The sequence below is a fragment of the Myripristis murdjan genome, chromosome 8 (genome assembly GCF_902150065.1).
Source record: "Myripristis murdjan chromosome 8, fMyrMur1.1, whole genome shotgun sequence".
Lineage (NCBI taxonomy): Eukaryota > Metazoa > Chordata > Actinopteri > Holocentriformes > Holocentridae > Myripristis > Myripristis murdjan.
This window is the reverse complement of record NC_043987.1, coordinates 22,164,099-22,174,994: the sequence shown is the minus strand read 5'-3', so window position 1 is coordinate 22,174,994 and position 10,896 is coordinate 22,164,099.

Here is a 10,896-nt window from a genome sequence, read left to right as displayed (position 1 = left end):
AGTGTATAGTACAGAATAGTATAGTATAGCGTAGTATCAAAAAGCTCTAGTATAGTGTCGTATAATACAGCATAGCATAACATAGTATAGTGTAACCCGACAACAATGCTGCAAGCCCTGACAAGCCCATGTAAAACAGTCACAAGCACCTCAGTCAGCAGGTTATTCACCACATATGGGCAGAGATCTGATTTCTCAAGTGCCATGTGAACAAGAAAGCTGGTTTCCATAATCAGGGTATGGTAGTGAGAGAAATCAAGATACAACACTTACTTGGATTTCTGAAGTTTTACGCATGCACATGTGCAGGAAAAGATAGCGGATAAGGGAAATTACATTCTAAATACAATAAAGGCAAACCCGGCAGTGCTCAGAAGAGTAAAAACTCTCTGCTCTACATGGCCTTTGAAGAATGCTTACTAGTTTTAGGTCAACGTTACCTCTGGTGAAAGTGAAACGGTTCCCATTCCAACCAAAAACGACACCAGGTGATTTCACTGATTAGTTCTCCCTCTCTGCTTGAAGGTGAGGTAATCAGTGAAAGCACCATTTTTTTAAATTTATTTATTTATTTATTTTTTGGAATTAAAACCTGCAGACTCTCAGCCCTCCATGGCACATGCTTGCCTTCTCCTGGTTTAAAGGAATGAAAAATACATCTGTACCCACCTATTTCGCCCCTCTGGAGTGGAGAGGTGAAGCTCAGGGAGGCCAGCTGAGGAGTGCACTCTGCCGGATGCAACTCAGCTGCAGCACCGCCATCAGCAGCGGTCACAGTCCGGCGAACATTTGTGGTGGATATCAGGAGCCCAATTATTGGGGGAGATCATGTGTACAGGGTTTTTAGTAATCAGAGAAAAGCAACACATGTTAACATGTAACCAAATTTCTTGTCATAACCTGATTACCTACAATAACCTCTTTTTTTTGTGTGTGTGTGTGTGTGTGTGTGTGTGTGTGTGCATGTAAACAGAGTAAAGTATAGTTGATTGCAATAGTGAATTTTTGATTTGGAGCTTCCTGTCTCCTACTATTTAAAAAGGTGTCTAGTTTAGCACATAGAGCAGAGTATAGCATAGCATAGCAAAGCCTAGCACGGTGGTAGATGATAGATGGTAACCCTAGATTTGTGAAACTCCAGCAAAGTCTCTCACACTTGAGTCAGCACAGTCACACGTTACCACTTTACCCTGCCCTAACCTTAACCTTAACCTTAACCCTACACCTAACCTAAATCTTAACCCCTAACTGCACTCATAAGAGTTCGAACCTAGATTTGCAAGAGTAGGGTGACCATCTAGACAGGACCTAGCACAGTGTATGATAGCCTCACATATCATATCATAGCAATACAGAGCATAGAGGATCATTGCAGAGTATTTTCACGGTCGATATCTGCAAGTTTTGATGTAAATGTGCTTTAATAAAAGAAGTGGAAAAAAATACAACATCCAGAGCCAGTTCATGCAAATTTGATGCAAATGCATTTTTTTTCTTTTTTATGATGTGTGCGGGCATACTGCTGTGCTGTCTGTCACTAAAGTTAATCATTTGTTGCCACTTTGAATTCCAAGCTGAATGTACATTCTGTTGAGCTTTCACAACCTAGAGGGTTTTTTTTTTTTTCCAACTTCTGGGTACTGTGAGTACATTGTACATGTGTAGCCTGTGCCACAAAGCAGCCCTGCATACTGTCTTGAAATCATGACTTTATCCGGGACTGTATAAACACTTTGAAGCCAACATATATACCTTGCATGTCTGCAAAACATCTGCTCTGCGGCTTTGTTTTTTACTAACGGCTGCTTGATGTTAGATCTCCCGCTGGTTGCCATTTGGTATACCACAAGAGTGTAGAAAGATAAATCTCTTATAAATTGTGGTTTTTTGCTTGATCTGGCAGTGAAGCTGCAACATGTACCACAACCACAACATGAAGGTATAATGCATTTTGATTACAATACATGTGGACTTGTATGTAGAAAACGTTGCCCTTCAGAAAACAGTTGGATGGCTCAAAGAAAGTAGGCCGCTTCGTTATATCAATCACTGACATCAACAGGTATCAAACAGTTTGGCTCCAGTGGTGGAAAAGAACGACAAGCCACGATCACTTTACTTTCTCGGCCAGTGTGGAATGACATTACTATTCAGTTGTCTCCCATATGGAAAACACATGTCTGGAAAATCATTTCTGCCAGATTTGTGAAATCAGTCTTATCTAGCATATGAAGTTGTTTTGAGAAGTTAGGGAAAATACCATTTCCAAGAAGTTAAAGATCTACTTCTGGGCATTTGCTCACATCCAGTATTAAATCGAACCCTCTAAGATATGACAGTTCTTGAACTTGTAGTTTACTTAGCTGATTGGGAGATTTTGCTTTGTAGTGTTTGTACATAAATGTTTGTTTGTCATTTTCCGTAAAAGCAGCCCCCCCTCAGAGCAGACGCGGCAGTAGACAGGGCTTATCTCTTGTGGTATTATCTGATGAAGGGGCCCCATGGCAGACTTGGTATAGTGGGAGAGGAGGGATGTAAGAAAAAAAAAGAAGAAGAAAGGTGGGGGTGTTCTGCTCTATTAAGAGCTGCTGCAGGAGGTACAACTCACTGTGAAGGCTGCAACCAACCCTCCCTTGCCTTTTAAACACATCGCCTTTGATCACAAAGTAGAACGCAAATGTTGAAAATGTTCAACTGCATACGCACAAACGCTCACACAGAGGTCAATGACAGGGAGAAACCGGAGAGATCAATAATATTACATCAGCTGACACAGATACCTAGATTGGTGGGGGTGGCATGACACTGCTGCTACCTCCGTGAAGAGTCTTTCGGATGAGAGCAATGAAGGTGGAAGCTAAGCTATTTGCTCTTGGCACTATTTTGCGCCAAGAATGTGCAGACTCAAGAGAAGCAGGAATGTTCCGGTTCAGGGGAAAGAAGAAAAGAGTTTGAAAGATAGTTTGCTGTGAATGAGGGCTTCGCAGCGTCTGTGTTTTCTCATCTCTGCTTCGCTAGAACTCCACAAGACCTTTTGACGTCAGGCTTCCCTAGACACTCACATGGATTCCTAAGTGTAACTAAATCACCCCAGAGGTCATGTGCATCCATCAACCTGAGGATATATGTCCTGTTTATTGCCCATAAAGATCATTAGCATTTCCTCCCCTGCTGTCTTTCATTCCCTTGTACAAACATCCACGCCAATTCAATTCTCCATAGTCAGGGAGCCAGCCCTTATTCACAGCGAGCTCTTGTAACAGCCATGCACTCGAGCTCAACTCCATGCTCACATCAAGAGTCATAAACGCCGAGGTCCATGGGCTCTTTGTTCCCTTTCCAAAGAGTCCCTGACACTTGTTCACTTCCTTTCTCCGACTCCCAGCCTGTCCCCGCTCAGCTCCTGTCTGTCTCTGCTCCGTTTATTCTAAAAATGGCTTCCAACATAGAGGAGCAACAGGCTGGAACATTCTTCAGGCCATCGTCCATGTGCAATAAAATGACATTAGCAAGGGTTTAACAATATCCTACTGTGTCAAAGGGGATCCCTTTCACAAGAATAGCAAGAAAATGTGTTAACACGCAGTAGCCACAAATTCTCAATGGCCGTTTCTAAGCTCAAAGCTGTGTTTATTCTGACTTTGCACGGTAGAATTGTGGTTATACAACTTCTTGTTTGGCATAATGTAGCACTGTCAAGCCTGAAATATTCATTCGCTAAGCCCTTGATACAGTAATGAAAATTTTGGAGCAGACATTGATGTTAAATGATGAACATAATGGATTTTCTGCTCATCTGAGAATATTTTTTTTTCACGCACAGCTTTGTAAAGTTGTAATTACAAGGTCTTTGCATTCAAGTGGTTTGTTGAAAACGTGGAGGTACTTAGCTAGGCTGTTTTTTTTTTTTTTTTTGGTATCTTTGTAAAAAAAAATGTTCATAATGTAAATGCAAACAGTAAGATATCGGCAGATGTGATGGCATAAGAAGTGGCTATATTGTGTAATAAATAACAAATTGTCTATCGACCACTGTCCTTTCCTGTGCCATGACAAAAAGGTAAGAAAATTCATGTATCAAAATGATTTTCCAAGCTCTGGCTTAATATTGCAACTTAAGAAGGCTTTCATGTGCTTCTTTAAAATTGGTGTGCTGTAATTTGATATCAAGTGAAGGCAGAGGGAGAATTTATCTACATCAGTTTTCCTCTCACAGCCACTGAAATGAAATGAGGCTTCAACTATGCAGGCTCGTCCGCTCCTGAAAGGCTTTGGTGGCTTCAGCACCAGTGGAAGTTACTTCAGGTGCTCTCTGTGAATAAAAGAGACTTCTTACAACACATACTCAGCACTTCCCGGAGCGGCCTGCATCGAGTGCAAGTTTGATCGCCGTGACTGTGATTAAAGATGAAGGCTTTCATTAAAGTGTTATGAACATGTTCTCTGTTCACCCCTGCAAAAAGGTATCTCCTCCCACCATTAATGCACATCTGAGCTGACTGCAGTGCATGCTTCTGTGTGATGAGTGGAGCTGAAAAACATCAGCTGACTGGAGGTTCATTGCTGCACTGGCATAAGGCCAGAGGGCTTGCTTTTTCCAGACAAAACAAAGCTATTTTGTAGATTAACATATATAGCAAAAGATGTTTATTGTGGAATGCACTTGGGCACGGGCATGTGCACTCACATACTGTACATACACGCAGGAATACAACACAGAGACACATACACATGCACACACACACACACACACACACACACACACACACACACACACACACACACACATACACACATAAAGGCAGTTCCTGTAGTGGATGGTAGACCACAGGGTGTAGGCAGGCAGCCAGTGAGTCAGAATGAGGCCCAAAGTAACCACTCTGAAATGAACGCTTTAGAGGACAGCCAAACCACTACATCAAACACACAGACACAGACACACACATGACAGAGAGTGAGAGGGTGTGAGGGAGAGAGTGAGAGAGAGAGAGAGAGCAGTTACAAGTGAAGTTGTGTGTGGAATGAGGCTTTCTAGAAAAAAGCACTGAAGGACAGCAATTTCTCCTGACCTCCCCACTTTCCCTTTTATTGGGCAAATCTTTGAGGGAAAAGGGTTTCGAGGGAGGGGTGGAGAAAACAATGTGGCCAGAGCCAAAAAGAAAACTCTGGATCAACAAAGAAAGTTCAGACTTCAGCCTGTTATCCACATCCAGCCTATACCCATGATCAAATAAAGATAGCGAGAGGCGAACAAGTGAATCCAGATTTAATCAATGAGCGCATTATGTAATCAGCTGCTTGATTGGGGCCATGTTAGTTTGGGCTTTAATCAATATATGTATTTTTTTAGGCGGTATAACCTTGTTTTGTCGTGTTGTGATAAGCTGATTAGGCTCTCGTGTACTGTGGCGAGAGTCAGGTGGAATCTGGGAGATCTGAGAGACCGCAAATTCAATCCTGAGTTTGCCTCACAAGCTCACACACACATACACAAACATAGAAACAGAAGAAACAGACACACACACACACACACACACACACGCATACTCACATTTCACCCTGCCCTCTCGTGCCAACATATTTATAAAGTCCACAAAAATGTCTTCATTTCACATACCACAACTGTAAAAACACTGTTTTTATCTCCTGCCATGAAAACTGTGTTTTACCAGCTTCCTGAGCTGAGGTGACTCATCAGGATATTGCCGGTCTCCAACACTTGCAACTGAAATTCAAATGTTGCTCAGCGTTTTACATATTATTCCAAGGTAGTAAAAAATACAGAGTAAGAAAGAAAGAAAGAGAAAGAGAGAAATTTGGTTTGCTCAGAGACATTTCTTTCCATGAGAAATTTATCAACTGACATTTTCTACCAACTCTTTGTCCATGGGGATTGTTTTCTGTAAATAGAAACTGTCACCAGCTAACAGCGGCTGTCATGGGGACCTGAAATATGATCACATCTGCTGAAAGGACACAAACAGAACTTGGCAATCTCACCTGCACATTCTGTGCCACCAAAGGCACTCAAACAGCTCTGTCCCTGCGAGAGGATCGTTCAATCATGGCCTTGACTGACACTTCTGCATTGTTTGGGGAACATACCTTTATATCCCGTGCTAAACAGAATTGTCATCTGAGGTCTTTTTGAAAGTAGTAGAATCATGAAATTCAGGGTTTGATCATAAATGCATGTTTTCAGCTGATATGGCTGGCCGAAGAATTACACTCTTATCTTTGCTGCCGCATCACACACAATCCTTGAGGGAGAATCGTGTTTCTTTGAAAGCTTTCATGCTGTTCCAGAAATTTCTGAGTTCCTGCTGTCTGCAGTCTGAGAGCTCCCTGAACTGTGAGGTCAGTGGGAGGGAAAGGCGGTTCAGGGTTGGGGCCACAGCCAGAGACAGGCCAGGGGCCAGAGCATTATGAAACACACAAACACACAGCTGTGTGTGGACAGCCTCCCACTGTTCTTGCCGATCCACCACAACAGCCCACTAATCCCCTTTATATCTGCTCATCAAGGCCAGACAGTGCCCATCCAGTGGCGCTGCCGCATCTGGTGGAACCAAACAGCAGAATAATCTCACCCAGAGCAGAATGGGTCAGGGGGCTCATCTGAGGCCGGAGCCCCGGGGACCCTCAGTGGGTCCCCTGCAACCTCACTGCTGCTCTCTCTCTCGCACGTGGAGCGCATGGAAAAGAAAAGTGGTTGCAGGCTCAGGCACAACACAACAAATAGTGTTTTCAGTATCTGATTCTAGGTGTGTATGTGTGTTTCTTTATATGTGACTACAAGCTCAGAAAACTTTTGTGTACAGTCATATCTACAGTCAATTCATATGTCCGTTGTGCCAAATTCAACTCTGAGTCCCCTTTTATTTATTTATTTATTTATTTTTAATATTACACGGCAACATAAAATTATACTCAATGACGAGGGTCAGCAAAAACCAACAAGACTCTCTCATACAATAAAAGGGTTTAAACCCAATAAATTCTTAACTGGATTAGGTGCAAGCGGATTAGCATGGCCTCCCCAGGCAGACCCGGCTGCTCTAATAAAAGCAAACAGCTAAATAGGACTGCAGAGTTTTTTATATGATTTAACACATAAGCCTGGGTGGTAGCTGTTGCATTTACCTGCATACAGTTATCAAAATACTGATATTATTGTAATTATCCTTAATACGAGAATAATTTCATTTATTTAAAATCACATATGGAGGAGAAAAACAATGTAAGACCAATACCCTTCGAGGTTGCATAATTCGACTGTGGCATGTACACTGCCTCTGATTCAACAGGCAGTGTCTGTGAACCGAGTCAAATTTGTGCTTATTCCATGTTTTTGTCAGCTGAGTCTCAGGGCTGCTCACCTCAATCAACCTAGGCAGTTTTTCATAATGCACCTTTAACCTCAGCGACAGTGTGTACAGACCCAGAATACTGATCGACTACAACTGCAACCTAAAACTTGCCTTTGATATGCTTGACACTCAAAATAATGGCAAAGCTGATGAGTGCATCTGATGTTGATATGATCCACGACAGCGCGTAGCAAAAATCACAGCGATGTCAAAACTGGCAGCAGGAAAGAGAGACAGCATGTGATTAGGAGGCTATTTAAACACTCACATTCCAAATGCAGGTCATCCCAGTCCTCTGGATTGTATTTACACTAAAAGCTTTGTGCAAGCTGACCCAATTTGCACTCCTATTCTGTGACACAGGACAACATATAAATTTCCCTTGAGAGAGAAAAGAAAAACCATGGAGCGTGCCGTAAAAATACTGTTCAAGGTATGGCGGAGGTGGATGTTATTGAAAAGGATACATTACAAGGTTGACCTTTGGTCGCTGCTCCAAGCTCATTCCTGAGACAAGGTAGCAGTAGAGCTGTGGGTGGAGACGGAGGCCTGTCTGTTTTTTCTGCCTGCATTTGAGCATGGTCCACCTCCCAGTTTTGAGCCAAAGACACTTCACTTAAATCTCTGGATCTCCCTTTGAACACGCCTCCCAAAACACTATCTGTCCAGTTCACTTACTCCAGGAATGCTATTGAGTTATGCAGGCCTCCCTGCAGCTACGTACTGCAGTGCATCACTACATCTGTATGCTGATGTGTACAGCATCGCAGGCACTTGTTGGTTATATAATAATTAGATTTTGGTGAAACAGCATTTTTTTTTTTTTTTTTAGCTATCACCAACTGAATACAATACTTTAGAACAGCCATCAGTGTTGCATGTCGGGGGATCAGCCTCTGCTAGTGTTGAAGGGTGAACAGCACAGGGGGTGTGGTGCCTCACTGCAGATATGAGCATAGAGGGAATCATGTGCTGGGCTGTTGCTTTGTTGGAAGTTTAGAGGCTATAGATTCCCATGCGAACAGAACTGAGCAGGCATTGGTTTTTATGTGGTTATTGTAATGATAGTTGTATATGACCAGAGACAGTATGTATACTAATGCTACATATAAGAATATAATAACATATTTGGTATGTTACTTTTTTTGAAGAGACACCACCATTTCTGGGTGTATTTGGGTGAAAACATACTTTTTGTGCATTTTGGGATAGGCTTTATAGAATGTTTGCCAAAAATAAAACTGTATTGTACCCTTTTAGAACTTGAATACCAGGATATAAGGAGTTGCTTCCTTTCCGCAGATGTGTTATTGGCCCGCTGCTGGCACGGCACACTGCTCATTTGAGTATAAACAAAGTGAAAGACTGTGTGCCAGGACTAAAAATCGCTGCTGCTCATGACAGTATATGGCTTGCAAAGCCCAAAGGTTAATGAATCATTGGGGCAAAATGGCAGGAAGTGAGACAGATGGGGAGGGGATATCAAAATTCATCATACAAAAATCTTTCTGAAGCATTATTTGTCCCATCAGGGAAACACAAACAGGCACCAGCTTATGAGGCAGGCTTACGTAGTGTTAGATTAATCCAAACTCCAATACTATTGCATTTTCTCTGTGCAACAACAACACACTCTATATCATGAATGTACAGCCACCGACCTAACTTACCAAACACATACTGGCGCACACTCACACACACACACACACACACACACACACACACACACACACACACACACACACAAACATCACCCACTGTCATTACTTCCACACTGCCAGGCGTGGTGACACAAACAGATCGCACTACATGGGAAGTCTTTTTTCCAGGAAACAGCATATCCCCCCCACACACCTGCAGGAGCCCAATGTGTCTCATCGCTACAGCTTTCCTGTCATACATAACAGTAAATCAACCAAATATATAACATGAAATGATATATTGAAGTAATGAAAACAGGCAGTGTATTGTTGATAGCTTTACCTTTGGCACAACATGCACATGGTCTGAATTAGATCTAAATGTTTTGAGTGTTTTCTTCACTTTGGCGCATCAGTCTTGAAAGGAAAAAAAAAGCTTTCATGCCATAAATTAATGAAGCATGCAGGAACCTAAAGTCAGCTTGCTGTCAGAGAAGGAAATGCTGACTTGATAGTGGATAGGAGGGGCTCTTCCACTCTTATTTTTCTGCTTCTCCCCTGCCATCTGAAAATGAGAAGCGCCAGTCGCTGGACGCTGGTGCCTGGCCTGCAACAGACCATAATCTCCACCACAGACCTAATGAGCTTAATGTGCACTCCCAGGCCTCTGAGCTTAAAGGCATGTGCACAGCACTCTGCTGCTGTGTTGTGCTGTTTGTTTCTCTGTGTGTGTGTGTGTGTGTGTGTGTTCTTGTGTGTGTGCTTGATTGTCCTTACTGAAAAAAACTGATTCAGACAACACATAAGTGCATGAGTGGTTGGTGAAACCTCCATCAGTTCATAAATTTGACTGTATCTGCTGTTTTGACTGGCTACTCATATTTCCATTCACTAAAAACCTCGGCATTCTTGCAGTTATGGGCAAGGAAGGACGTGACTTAAAGGTTTCATAATCTGATCAAATATTTCACTATTTCATGTTCCCGCATGGCGCTTCGGTTTAATCATTATCATTAAACTCATATTACGTGTCTGTGACCATCTGGTGCAGAAGTGACTCTGCAAACAGCTGACATGCATCTGGGGCAGAGTGAGGCAGAGCATAGGCTTTCATTGGTAAATGAGCCATATGTTGCTTAATGTCTTTAAGGGAAAGTTAATGCAGACCAGAGCCTTACAGTGGTGTCAAGGCCTCCAGGAATAGGAACAGATTTCACAGCCTGATTGGGGATAAACAGTGATTTACTCCTCAGGCCCACGGTCCAGTCGCCACCCCCCCTTCTAACTCACGGTCTCTCTTAATGCTGTGTACTTCCACACTGACATGCAAAGCAACTTGTTAATCAGCAGGACTTTCTTTATTTAAACACGCAATCAAGAATTAAGTGTTAGTTCGGACGACACACAACCATCTCACAAATGAAAATCAAGCCCGAGTTCCACACAAAATGTGGAGAATGTACAATCAGCTTTATTTCAGATGACGCATGAATTCACTACGATCCTTTAAAATTGAATTAAACTTACTATTTGTGAGTTCACCGCATGAAACCTACTACTACTGTCTGTGCTTCTCTCTCACATTCAGTTTCATGTCTCTGATTGGAATAGCCTAGATAACCAGTAAGGGCTATACCTGAATGCATATCCCAAATTTTATTGGATCCTTAAGCACAGGATTGGGCAATGCCGATTCTTCCAAATTTGGAGACATTCGGTGTTACCAAAAGTTATCTGAATTGACAAAACATTAGAAATAGTGAAGAATATAGTCAATACAATTTAACCCTTTCTTGGAGAGGCTCCTGGCATAGTGTTATATAAGCCTAGGTGAAGACAAGTTTCTGTTGTGCTTAAGTATAATTAATCTGACATCTATTCTAGAA